General features: G+C 39.6%; 1 protein-coding gene and 1 pseudogene across 2 annotated transcripts in view; one reads left to right on the top strand and one right to left on the bottom strand.

The window, feature by feature from the left end:
- The window catches only part of RNF220 (ring finger protein 220), a 227,491-nt gene that overhangs the window by 190,908 nt on the left and 24,053 nt on the right, over positions 1–12,530 (bottom strand). The gene's annotated exons all lie outside the window — the stretch shown is intronic.
- LOC112314484 (large ribosomal subunit protein eL31-like) lies at positions 9,070–9,526 on the top strand (annotated as a pseudogene).

Genomic DNA, 12,530 nt, shown 5'->3' with positions numbered 1-12,530 from the left:
AGCGCAGATACAGAATGGGCTGGCCCCTCACCTACAGGTGATGTATAAAAACTCAGGAGGGTATCTTGGGAGCAACGAGTGCAACCAACCCAACACCAGGCCCCTCAGCCCAGGGTTCCAGTACCAGGAAAGATAAGTCACCATAATTTCTGGCTGCAAAAAATAGCGGGGATTGAATCAGTGGAAGAAACTGCTGGAACCCCAAGCTGTTCCTCTTAAAGAATCCACAAATGGACTCACCTACTCAGACTCACTCCCTCTGAGCTCCAGCACTGAGGTGGCAGCTTGAAAGGCACTAGTGGTATACAGCGAGAAACTGAAGTGTCTGGCATCAAGGCAAGCAGAGGCCATTGTCCCTTTTCTAAATTCTCCCCGCATAGAGCTGGGAGGTGGATGCCATATCTGAGGCTCCATCATCCTAGCTAACACTGTCCTGCCTTGGAGATCCCCAGACTCTGCCCCACCCAACTTATGGGCCCACCCAAGCCTCTTTTCCATACAAATGGCTGGTCTTGGCTCATGCTTCACAACTTCCTAAATCCTATCAAATAATCAACAGCTGGCCTCAGTGAGCTACTGGCACGGGCACTAGCAGCAGGCAGTCTAGATTCACAGCTTGGCTTTGCCTGGGAGTCTCCAAGCCCAGCACGAGTAGCAGCCATCTCAGATTACTTTATAGTTCAGGCAGCGTAGCCCCAGGCAAACACACGTGGGGGCTGACCTTGGCCTGCACCACCTAGGAAACCCCAGGGCCAGTGCACCCAGTAGACAGCTACAGACAACATTGACCCCCCTGCCCTTGCACAGCTGATCCTCCATGGAGGTTGGCGGTGAGTGGTCACGGACAATTCTTGCAGCTGACTGGCATGGGTAAATCCCTCACATTGACCTGCCAAAGCAATCAAGGCTCCACTACAAGAGGAGGATGAAGTTGCAGAACAACTCAGCCCACATGGAGGGCACACTGGAGTACCCAGCTTGGGCCATAGGGGAGGCTTTGCCACTAGACCCTATAGGACACCTACTACATTAGGCCACACTACCAAGACAGGGAGTCATAGCAGCTCCACCTAATACATAGGAATAAACACAGGAAGGCTGCCAAAACAAGGAGACACAGAAATATGGCCCAAATGAAAGAATAGATCTAAGCTCCAGAAAAATGTCTAAACAAAATGGAAATAAGCAATCTATCACATGCAGAGTTCAAAACACTGGTTACAAGGATGCTCAAGGAACTTAGGACCTCAGCAGCATAAAAAATATCCAGTCAGAAATGAAGGATTCATTAATTTAAATAAGGAACAATTGCCCTGCCTGGTGTAGCTCAGTGGATTGAGTGCCTGCCTGTGAACCAAAGGGTCACTGGTTTGATTTCCAGTCAGGGCACATGCCTGGGTTGTGGGCCAGGTCCCTAATGGGGGGCACGCAGGAGGCAACCACACATTGATGTTTCTCTTCCTCTCTTTCTCCCTCCCTTCCCCTCTGTCTAAAAATAAATAAAATCTTAAAAAAAAAAGGAACAATTTACAGGGAAACAACAGTAGAGTGGATGAAGCCAAGAATCAAATCAATGATTTGGAACATAAGGAGCCAAAAAACAACCAATCAGAACAACAAGAGGAAAAAAGAATCCAAAAAAATAAGGATAGTGTAAGCTGCCACTGGGAATCAAGCAATCCAACACTTGAATAAGGGGAGTGCTAGAAGGAGAACAGAAAGAGCAAGAAATTGGAAATCTATTTGAAAAAATAATGAAAGAAAACTTTCCTGATCTGGTGAAGGAAATAGATATGCAAGTCCAGGAAGCACAGAGAGTCCCAAATAAGATGGATGCAAAGAGGCTCACTCCAAGACACATCATAATTAAGATGCCAAAGGTTAACGATAAAGAGAAAATCTTACAAGCAGCAAGAGAAAAGCAGTTAGTTACCTACAGGGGTAGTCCAGGGAATACCCCTGTAGAACTGTCAGCTGATTTCTCAAAAGAAACTTTGCAAGCTAGAAGGGACTGGCAAGAAATATTCAAAGTCATGAAGAGCAGGGACCTACAGCCAAGATTGCTATACCCAGGAAAGATACCATTTAGGATCAAAGGGCAGGTAAAGAGCTTCCCAGACAAGAAAAAACTAAAGGAGTTCATCATCACCAAACCATTATTATATGAAATGCTAAAGGGACTTATTTGAGAAAAAGAAGAAGATCAAAACTATGAACAATAAAATGGCAATAAATACAAATCTATGAACAACTGATTCTAAAAAAACCTCCAAAAACTAAGCAAAGAAGAAGAACAGAGATAGAATCATGGTTACGGAGAGCATTCTGATGGTTGCCAGATGGGAATGGGGTTGTGGAGGAATGGATGAAGAGGTGAGGGGATTAAGAAATACATATAGGTAGTTACAGAATAGGCATGGAGATGTAAAGTACGGTACAGGAAATGGAGTCGCCAAAGAACTTATATGCATAGCTGTGGACATGGACAACAGTGGGGGGATTGCCTGAGGGAGTGAGGGTTGCTGGGTGGAGGGAGAGCAAAGGGGGAAAAATCAGGACAACTGTAATAGCATAATCAATAAAATGTAATTTAAAAAAGAAAGAAAAAGGAAAAGAAAAACTCTTGAAACAACTACAGTAAGAGATGATGCAGGCTTAAGTGAGAGCATTGGTTTTGAAAGGAGGAACAGCTGTCTCTCTCCCAGGCTCTTTTGAACACACTTTGTGCATTTCCGTGATGTGGATTACCTGAGGGCTGCAACTATGTATGTCCCTGTCTCCACAACACAGAGGGGAGGAAGTACCCATCTCTGTGTCTTCTGTGCCTAGCAATATGTTTGGCATTCAGCAGATGTGTACGTGTATGTTGAATGAGCCATAATTTGAAAGATAGTAAAAGGTAGAACATGCAGTTTTTGGTAACTAATTAGATGAGATGGGGTAAAGGAGAGGATTGGAAAGGGTAATGGTATCATTACCATATAAGGAAAATAGGCAGTTTGGAGAAAATTATGACAATAGCTAACATTTAATAATTACTGACTATGTGCAATATGTGTGAAATGCTTTGTGTCCATTATCTTATCAAATCCTAAGAACCTTATATTCCCTCACACAAGGAGAGAAGAGTTAGAGACTTTCCCCCAAGGTCATTGAGCCATTAAGTATGGGAGGTGTGATTCAAGCCAATATCCCAGACTCCATGCTCTTAACCTTGAGGTTATATTGCCTTTCCAAAAGTGAAAAGTTAATAAAATCAATTTTTGATATGTTGTAATTGAGATGCTGGTGATATTATATTCATTGAGATGGAGCTGTCCAGTGAGAAGTTGGATATCACAAGTCTGCAGATTCTTAGGGAGGTCAAAGCCAGAGGTAAGGAATGGAAGCTGTCTATGCAAGAGTGATATCTGCGAGGTCAACATTCAATAATCATTCAACACATATTTACTGAGCTCCTCCATAAGCTCCAGTCACACATTATATCAGTTGCTTCAATGCTTATTATATGAAAGTACTGTGATCTGGTACTTTTAATTGTTGGTCATTTCTTTTTCCATGTCTGATGCTCCCAATTATACTGTAAGTATCTTAAAATACTGAATTTCTTTGTATTCTCCTTCATTACAGAGCTCAAAACATATTTGTTGATTGAATGTTTGAGAAAACATTAAGGGAAGCAGTCCACGTGTCCATCAGTAGGTAAGTGGATAAAACAACTACAGGACATTTACACAATGGAACAAAAAAGAAGAAAACTTTACCCTCTTCAACAGTATAGATACACCTGGAGAACATTATGCTAGGTGAAATAAGCCAGCCAAACAAAGACAAGTACTGTATGATTTCACTCATATGTGGAATCTAATGAACAAACTGAACTAACAAGGAAAATGGGGACAGACTCATAGATGGAGGGCAGGATGGTGGCTGTGGGGAGCCTAAAGGGGTTGAGCAAAAAGGAAAAAGGACTCATGGACATGGACAACAGTGTGGTGATCGCTGGGGAAAGGGGATTATAAGGGGACTAAATGGTAATGGAAAAAATACAATAAAGATTAAGTAAAAAAAAAAAGAAAAGAAAACATTAAGAAATGAGCAGCCACTCACAAAGGCTAGCCTAAATCTCAGGAAACTCCCTGTAAACAAAGTCTTCCTCTTTGTTATTATCTGAAAGTCTATAAAAGCAGTCAAGTTTCAAACGATATAAGAGATTTTTCATCAATAGCAAGGTTATTATAAGCATCAGAAAGTTTTAGCTTGGAGCAGCAGGCTGGCTTCCAGAAGACTCACACCAGGTGGTATTTCCCTTAGCAAATGTATCATAGTCCAGAGAATCTGGCCCTCAGCTTTGCTGATCCTGAAACTCAATGTTTTCAGGATTAAGGAAACCCAGGGAGGCTCATACATGTCCACTATGTCATAAAAACTTAAGCATAAAACTAGAGCATCAGTTTTTTAATATATGACCAGATATTTGCATCCACCATCATCTCCCTGTAGCCAGTGACACGCAAAGTCAAACTCCTAGGAGACTGTATGGTAAGCCCAGAATTAGCACACACACAGCTATAATAGGATTAAGATGCTTAACTGCACCAGTAGCTGATAACCTGATGCAGAGACAGTCTGACCAGGAACAGAGCAGTAGCCTTCTGAACCACATCAACCTGAACACAAGCAAGTTCCTAGATCCTAGAAGAATGGTTATGGGCCAGTCACTCAGTCTCTCCAACCACCAGTTTTTAAAACGTAAACGATGATACCTACTCTACAGGCTTATTGTGAAGATTAAATGAGATAATGCATCAAATGCCAGAGCAGCCCATCATATGACAGGCACTCATGAATGGTAGCTACATATCTGTCTCCATACCAGGGACCTATTTGTTAAAAGGTTCAAGTCTGCCTTTCAGAATATCCTTCAGTATGAACAAAATAGGGCAAGCAAGCTTGGGAGCAAAAGACTAGTGAGAAGGCTGTGGCTGTAATCCAGAACATAAGCACTAGTGGCTTAAAACAGGGATGCAGCTGGGGTGAGATGGGGGTTAGGGAGAGATAAGCACACACATTTGAAATCTATTTAGAAGATAGGCACTTTGCTGAGTGTTTTACATAATTCATTACAGTTCTGACGGTAACTTAAAAAGTAGCCCACTTTTCAGATGAAAGTCAGAGATATTAAGCAACTAGCTCAGGGCCATACGGCAGTGACTAAACTGCATGTGAATTACAGTTGGTGCTACTCCAAAATCTTCTCTTCTTTCTACAAATAAAATATACCACTGTACACATCTTGGTTCTCAACCAAGATGTCAATTGTGAGGAATATAGTAGTTTCTTACCATTAATAATTAAAGTTTTGAAGTTTAGAGAATTGATTCACTTTTTAGAAAATATAACTAGGAGCAGATCCAGGTCATCACTATAATAACGTCACCATTGCTCACTTTCATCAAGATAGGCTTTCTTGACAGAGGGGGGAAAGGTGGAGGCAGAGCCTGTGGACCAGAAATTACATCACTGTAGGTTTATCTATGACAGAGTGCCATGCACGTGAACTTCATCCAATATGTCATATTGAAAACAGTTAAAAATGGTTACTCCAAGGAACAGGCATTCTTTCTGAGCAAAGAATGTTAGTTGGGCCATCAACAAGATTTCACTGTAACAGGGATGAGCTCTTCAGACAGCAGACATTGGTGCTAACCAAAGGATAACCTCCGAGAACCGGGTTCCTCACGTTTTCATCTTTCCAGTCACGCTCACATATCAGGTAATCCACTGCAAAAATTTAATTTTTTTAGACAAAGAACATATCATATAACATATTTGAGCTCCTTTTCCCTATGAACTGGCAAGTTAGGCTTTTCCCACCTTAACTTTTACAGCTTAATTTTTAACCCAAAGCATAAAACTTTACATTTCTTCTTATAAAATTTACTTTGAATTAGTTTGAGCCTAAAATTTCATCCTCATGAAATGGATGTAAATTAGCATTGTTTCTCTGAAAATTTAATACTCATGGTTTTCATATTCCTACTCTAAATATCACTTCGAAACCATTGTTGTATTTAGAAGATATTCATTCATTAGACAAATGTCATTGAATGCCACCCAAGTGCTAAGCTGGCCTTCAAGGAATTCACAATCTAATAAAGAAAACAGATAGGCATCTATCACAAAAATAATAACAATATTAACAACAATTTCTACCACTACCTGCCTTATGCCAGACACTGTGCTAGGCCCTGAGAATACAAATTAAATAAATAAATAGACAAATAATTCCCCTACTTGTAAGAGGCTTCCCAGACCTTTGGAGGGCTTATGTACATGCAAGAGTAAACAGGTGCCCTACTAGATATAATAATACACAGTGTATTTAGTAGAAGGACAAAAGATGGAGAAGTCAATGAGGGATGAGGGGAGTTGGAAAGGCTTTCTAGAGGAAGTGAGTTTAAAAAAAAGATCAGTAGGTAGTCTCCAAACTGAAGGCAAAGGGAAGAAAAGGGTGACTCTGGCAAAGGCAGGTGTAAAACGATTTTATGTGTTTAAAGGAACTGCAAGCAGTTTGGCAGAGGTGGAGCTTACAGTAAATTAAGAGGGAGGAGGGGATAGAGAGGATCTAGCAAGAGCAGAGACTTGTTAGGCAGAGGGCAAATGATGGAGGGCCTTACATGCTGTGTTATTCAGGAGGCCATGGGGAGCACTGAAGGGTTCCAGGCATAAGAATATACAAGAACAGGGTTTGACTCAGGACCAGAACTCTGGTAGCTATGAAGAGGATGAAATAAAAAGAGTTTGAACTTAGAAATAAGGAGCTCAGTTAGAATAAATAGGATATATTTATAGGAGATGTTTATTCATAAGGAACAATAGTTGAATAGAAGGAGAAATACTAAGCCTACCTAAAGAAATCAGGGAATAGACAACCCAATAGAAAAATGAGCAAAACCCTGAACAGGTGCTACACAAAAGAGAAAATTTAAATGGGCAATAAATATATGGGAAGGCACTCTACTTTATCAATAACCAGGGAAATGCAAAAACCACACTGAAAAATCATTATATATCCACAAAGCTGGCAAAAATCAAAAGATCTCATAATACTGAGTACTGGTAAGAATGTGAAGCAGTAGAACAAATCAGCAGAAGCTTTTTGGAAAACAGAGGTTAACCAGTAAAGTTGAAGAGGCACTAACCCTAAGACCTGGCAATTCTACTCCTAGTTCTCCATCCTAAAGAGACATGTGCCCTGTACAGCAGGATTCACATCAAAAATGTTTATGGTAGCATTTTCTATAAGAACCCCAAATTAGAAATAACCCACATATGTATCACCACTAGAATGAATATATGAAGCAGGGTATATTCAGACAATGAACTATTGCACAGCAATAAAAATGAATGAACTCTAGCTATAAGCAATACTATGGATGACTCCCACAAACTTAGTAATAAACAGAAGAAATGATACAAGCAGTACAAAACCCACAAATTTACCCACATAAGTATCAAAAAGTGCTATATTAAACCATATTATTTAGGGATGTTACACAGGTAATAAAATTATAAGAAAAAGTCACGATAGTGATTATCCAAGTAAGCAAAGAGTGGGTTGTGATAAAGGAGAGGCACACAGGGCCTTCTAGGATGCTGGAAACATCCAGTTTCTTGAGCTGGGTGTGATTTCATGAGTGTTGATCATATAATTATTTGTTTAACTGTATAATATGTTCTGTGTGACTTTTTATGTCATATTTCAAAAAGTAAAAGAAAAAATTAATGTACTTGGGGAAAAACAAAAAAGCACATTAACAACTGTGTACTGCTAGATGTATTTACAAGTGCAAAGCTATTTTCATTGAAAATAAAAGGAAATCAGATAAGGTTCCACATAGGAGATACATGTAAATTGAAACATAAGGTTGATTAGAATTTGCTCAGTCAATACAGGAGAATGTCAGAATAAAACAGTATGTCCAAAATTCACAGAAGTATGAGAGAACAGAAAATAATGAAGGAAATAGCAGTTAACTTAGTATGGTTAAGACAGAAGTTAAGAGAAGGAGAATGGTGAGAAAAGAGAGGCTGGAAAGGGGGGCTTGAAGAGTCTTGGATATTTTGTGGTAGGAATGAGGAGTACTAGGTAGGAGAATGACACTAACAGGTTTGCTTGTTAGAGAGATCCTTAGCAGCAGGATATGGAATGAGTTGAAATAGAGAAAAGACAAAAACCAGAGAATGTTAAGAAACTATTGGTATAGTTTGGTAAGATATCCTGAGAGCAAGAACTAGAGAAAAGGAAGAAGGGACAAATAGAGGTATTTAATAAGTAGAATTGTTAGTCCATCAAAATTGATTAGATATAAGGAGTAAGGTAATGGAAGGAGCTTAAGTTTCTAGTTTGAATAACTGTTAGTGTGATAAATCAAAATAGGCAATATAGGGGGAGAAGTAAGTTTGGTGGATGAGGACAGTGAGTTCAGTTTGGGTCTTATTGCATTGGAAGTGTCTTCATGACATTCAAGAGCAACTGTATAGAAGGCAGCTAGATATATATGTATGAAGCTCAGCAGCAGAGATATTTGGTCTGAATCCTGATAATTTCAAATCTAGGCCTTAAAATTGTTGAGTAGTTCAATGTGATTTGAACCACTACAAATCTGATATGCCTTGCTTCCACTGGGTGTGAGAGTAGAGTACGAGGATACTTGGGTATAAGGGTAAGAGAGGAAACAGGGATGATTCCTAACTTTTTGGCCAGAGCAACTGGCTAAATGGCCATTACCTGAGATGGGGAAAACTAGTGAAGAAGCAAGATTGTTTTAAATTGGGTTTGTTATTAAAGAGGAAAGGAGAATCAAGAGCTCTCCTTTAGACTCTTTTTTTAAAGACATTATGCTTGAAATGTCTTAGGTGTCCAACCAAAGACATCAGGTAAGCAATTGTGCATACCAGTGTGGAGCTTAGAGGACAAGATCATGGTTGGAGTTATAATTTGGGGTGCCAGGGGTATAAAGACAGTATTTAAGGATTCCTGCTTTCCAACCTGGGTCTGGCAGAATGGCTCCTACAAAGAAGGGTGGCAAGAAGAAGGGTTGTTCTGCCATCAATGAGGTAATGACCAGAGAATACACCATCAACATGGATGAGTGCATGCATGGAGTTAGCTTCAGAAAGCATGGTCCTCAGGCACTCAAAGAAATCTGGAAATTTGCCATGAAGAAGATAGGGACTCCAGATGTGAGTGAGCATTGTCACCAGACTCAACAAAGCTGTCTGGGCCAAAGGAATAAGGAATGCCCCGTACCAATTCTGTGTGCCATTTTCCAGAAAACATAATGAGGATGAAGATTCACCATACAAGTTCTATATGTTCGTTACTTATGTATCTCTCACACTTTCCAAAACTCTGCAGACAGTTAGTGTGGAGGAGAACTGGCCATTGACTATCCAATATAGTTATGAAACTGAAAAAAAATTCCCTGATCTAATTCTAGGTTGGGCGCTACTCCTGTGAACTACACCATGTACATATCCCTCTTAAAAGACTTACCTCAATGTAATATATTTGGCTGTTTGCATATCTATGTTTCCCCCAAAACTAAGCTGCTTGCAGGTAGAAGCTTGGTCTTGTTTACATTGAATTCTGATTACCTAATGGTTCATAGCATATAGCAGGTACTCAATAAATTTGTGGAATGAATAAATGAATGATGAAATGCTGTCTTGATTATTCTCTGCACTACATTCAACAGAGATCACGAACCTTCACATACTGTTTCCAACCGCTACAGCATCCTTTCCTCCACAGCTCTCTGCAAAGTATCTTGCTTCCTACTTTTAAGATAAATGCCAGTAGCATCTTTCTCCCCATCCTCTTAAAATGTTCTCTTCTTCCACTTTTCTTAGACTTACTGCTCATCTCCAAGGTTAATTCTTTTATTTACCACCTTGAAGGTATCTCTTTATATCCTCAGATTTTTATCCTTCATTATTCCCGATCTGTGTGACCATACATTTTATCTTCCCCTTGAATTCATTTACAAAATTCTATCAAGAGATTGTTCAAGAGATTGTAAAGGTACCATATTAACCCTAGAAAATACTAGATATTGGACTCAGGAAACAGGCCAATCCAAAGTTCACGTTCTTACTGTAACATTCTCTTTAACATCCTACCAGGCATGTCTTTCCCTGGTTCAGAAAATGCCTGGAGCTGTGACAGCAAATTAAAAGCCTCATTTTCTATGGCTGCTTAGGGCTGAGGCAGGCATGGCCTAACTCTTCCTTCTACTGTTGTACAAGAGGAGATGGCACTAAAGCAAAGACTTTTACCTTTAATTGGGCATCAACACTCTTTCTTTCCAAAGATAACATCTTGCAAATGGCCACCATAATAGGTTCTAGGTCAGGGGGTGAATCAAGTCATATAGTCCGATAAACATGAGTGCCCCTGACAGGTTTCAGGTGGGGTTCTTCAAGTTCGCTCCTCTTCTTGGCAATGCAGTTACGCTTCTGAGGGTCAGCTCCTGGGCAGAGCTCCCCCTTGAATTTGGCTAATAAGATCTCTAGGGCAGCTGAAAGAGTTCTCTTTGAGACTCAGGAAATAGGAGTCCTAAGGCTCCAGAGAAAATTCTGCCTCTAAGCTCTCTCTCATACTTCTAGACTGGGTCCCAGGCTCATGCATAATTAATACTTCCTCAACAGAAGAAATACCAAGTTGGGAAGGAGTCTAAGTCAGAATCTCTTCCACCCTGATCTAAGAGATTATTCAGTAGAGCTTTTTGTAGTCTACTGAAGTAATACAGGGAAAGAATACAGATTTTTGGCATCAGACAGGTCTGGCTTTAAATCCCAGCTGTCACTAATTAGCTGTGTGTTGGTCAAATGTCTTAAGTTCTTGGAACCTCAGCTGCATTGTTTGTAAAATGGAGTTTGCATCTACCTGTAGGGTTGTTGTATATAATAAAACAAATTTATTTCCCTGCTTCCCTTCCACTTCCTCTAATATAGGCTCAGAGCATCAGCCCCAATACCAGGGTCAGCTTTGACTAAGTCCCTCCATTCTTTGCTATATCCTCTTCATCTTTTCCCATTCCCTTCCCTTGTACATTATGTACCTGCTAGAATGAACCCTTTTCAGTTCCCCGAATACATCAAGCTCTTTGTCCACAGTGCTGTCCAATAGAACTTTCTGCAATGATGAAGAAGTTCTGCACCTCACCCTCACTATAATAGCCACTAAGTCACATGTGGATAGTTGGCATTTGATCGTAGCAAGTAGGACTGAGGAACTACAATCTTAATCTTGTTTAATTTTAATTAACTTAAATTTAAATAGCCCCCATATGGCTAGTGGCTATCATAACTGATAGTTTTAGACTACAGGTCTTTGCACTCGTCATTGCCCTCCATGAAATGTATTTCCCCACTCTAGCTAACTTCTACTTAGTCTTAAAATCTCAACTTGAAAAATCTATTCTTCTAGGATGCGTATCGTAGGACCCTGGACTCAGGTTTTGCCTTTGTTACCTTCTGTATCATCCTCTACATTTCTCCTATTACATCTCTTATCACGTTTTATTTTAATTACTGCCTATCTGTGCTTTCCATGAGGTTGTAAACACCATCAGTTATCGTGGGGCCCTATGGACTTTCTCTCAGGTCTGGATGCCTCTTATCTTCCCTTTGAGTGGGTATCTACAGGAGCTTAGGGTTTAGACTTTTTCCAAGTTGAGGACTGCTGCCTTTGAGATAACCACTGCATACAGGGTGGGCAAAAGTGGGTTTACAGCTGTGAGTACACACAGCTTAATGAAACACAGTTTATTCTTGTATTATTATTTATTAATTATTGTATTATTTTCCATATAAACAACTGTAAAACTACTTTTGCCCCACCCTGTATATAAATAGCTTTAGGGATTGACTAGAATTGGCCCTATGCCTTTCTAAGGACAGGCTAAAAGTCAGAATCTAAAATGAAATGAATAGTAAACTGCCTCATTAAAAATGAAACATTTACATATGTAAAATAAACAACAATAACAAAACTTCACCATCATAATATATCAAGACAAATCATAAACTGTAAAAAATGTATAATATATATTATAAATAACAAAGGATGAATATCCTTCTTATAAAAAGAGCTCTTAAAATCAACAAGAGCCCTGGCTGGTGTGGCTCAGTGGCTTGAGTACTGGCCTGTGAACCAAAAGGTTGAAGGTTGTGGACCAGGTCCCCAGAAGGGCCAACAAGAGGTAACCAATCAGTTTCTCTCACACATAAATGTTTCTCTCCCTCTCTTTCTCCTTCCCTTCTCCTCTCTCTGAAAATAAATACATAAAATATTTTTTAAAAATCAAAAGAAAGGACATGGATAAAGGAAATGAACAGGCAATTTTAAAAATTAGATAATCTCAATAAACATTTAAAAATGTTTAACTTTACCAGTACTAAAGAAATGTATATTAAATAAACAAAATACCATTTTTGCCTATTAAATTAACAGAGATTAA

This window comes from Desmodus rotundus, chromosome 3 (assembly GCF_022682495.2).
Source record: "Desmodus rotundus isolate HL8 chromosome 3, HLdesRot8A.1, whole genome shotgun sequence".
NCBI classification, from domain to species: Eukaryota; Metazoa; Chordata; class Mammalia; order Chiroptera; family Phyllostomidae; genus Desmodus; species Desmodus rotundus.
Note: the sequence above shows the minus strand (reverse complement) of the source record. Positions and strands in the feature narration are given on the sequence as shown.